This window comes from Amblyomma mixtum, chromosome 2, assembly GCF_055824585.1.
Source record: "Amblyomma mixtum isolate Tamu chromosome 2, ASM5582458v1, whole genome shotgun sequence".
Lineage (NCBI taxonomy): Eukaryota > Metazoa > Arthropoda > Arachnida > Ixodida > Ixodidae > Amblyomma > Amblyomma mixtum.
The window spans coordinates 191,467,996-191,469,891 of NC_143013.1; positions in this window are offsets into that span (position 1 = coordinate 191,467,996).

Here is a 1,896-nt window from a genome sequence, read left to right on the forward strand (position 1 = left end):
GGTACACACAGCAATTCACTGTGGGCACCCGCATGATGATGATGAAGAGCTGCGTCACGAATATAGGTGGAGGTTCTTTGGTCACGAATATAGGTCGATAACTAATTACGAGAGACATTTCTGAAACAAAAGGTCGACCTATATGCGAGTAAATATGGTACATGCTGCTCTAACCGAAACAGCATAATACTCATAAATTCGCTTAGTGACCAGCAAAAGTCTGGTACAATAATAATCTTTCCCATTTTTTGTTGAAAAACAAACAATGTTTGATCACATGCTAATGAAATCTTCTACAATGTTTTTGGCGGGACTAATACTACCTTATGTACCGGACCACTTGCCAGTGGATCTAGTTGCCCCTTCGTGCACTAGATAAGCAAAGCAAAAAGTTTCCGTGCCATTTTCATTGATAAAAAAATTTTCTCTGTTACCTTCTATTGAAAACTGACCGGCATTCTATTGAGCAAAACTTTAAGAACTGGACAACTGTTCCTCATCCCCACGAAACATGGCACAACTACCATTCCTATCTCTAAAAGCAGACAAAGGCGAAAATTTTTATTTGATTTGATTGGGGTACGTAGCGATCGCGCTTGGCCCGCAGCCGTTAAAAATCGCCTCACAGCCATCTCTCCTCACCTTTGTTTCTTCGATTTGCCACGGGGAACAATGGTTTTTGCTGTAAAACAATTTAATGTCAAGGAACAACACTGCTACATCAACATTAATGAAAAATAAAATTAAGATAAAAATTTCGAGGGAGCACTTAAGCCCAGCCTTAAGGGTACGACGCGATAGCGTTGATGGGTTAATGCCCACGTATGCGGAATAGGTCATTAGAGAGTTTTAGTATTGCGGGCTTTGCGTAATTGCGTGCATAGCGGAATAGCGAGTCCAGAGTGCGCATGCGCAGAACGCTAACGGGGAAATAGCGTTAGCGTACGCACGCAATTTTCAGAATTTAGCGTTGCGGAAGTTGCGGCTTTTGCGCCTTTAGCGTGGAAACATGGCGGCGTCCTTTCAAGCGACAGCCGCCCGCTTCAGCCGATTCAGCAGCTCTTGCGATTCCGGTCGGCACGTTTACCGGCAACTACTGGTGTAGTTGCTTTTCGTTATGACTTACCTTGCTTCGACGATAAAGTTTAAGCTGCAATTCAGCCCAGTTTTTGAGATATGCTCTCGATTCTGGAGCGCGCAAGCCTAATAGAACCTCAAGCTGCACTGCTACCGTCTGCAACGGCCCGAAACGCAACAGAAACCTAGCAAAAACGTCTGGAACGAGACAAAAATAGATTTTGAGGTTTTTCGTGGTGTTTTATGGACTTATATTATATAAAGAGAGTTTATATTCAATTTACACAAGTTTTTCTTGTTCCAACTATTTCTTGTTCCAAATATTCTTGTAGTTAACATTGCCTTTACTAGATGGCGCCACTGTTTTACGTTTCTATTTCATTTTATTTTAATTTCGGGGTCATTTTGCAGACGAAAATGAACGCTGCACTAATAATTCGTTTAAAAACTCGGAAATATTATACTTTGGCAAGTTAGCGACAATGTCGACCATTTTAAAAGGACCGTTGGCATCCATGTCAAGCAGAAGGCGTTTAGCGTTCAAAACGCTACACTAAAACTGTCTGTGGGGATAAGTTGTTTGCGGCACGCTAACGTAATTTCCCTTAGGTCCGCTATCACGCTAACGCTATACTAAAACTCTCTATTCTCTACTTAGCGTTAATAAATCCCTGGGTGTCTTCAAACGACAGCTGGCGCAGTGGTGAAGCGGTGGGCTCATGTGACCCAGGTTGCTCTTCCCAAGCAACTTCTCGCCACCAATCACTAATTTACCTGCCACGGTGGTTACTTTCCCCGCAACCCGCTGGGCTGGTTGTG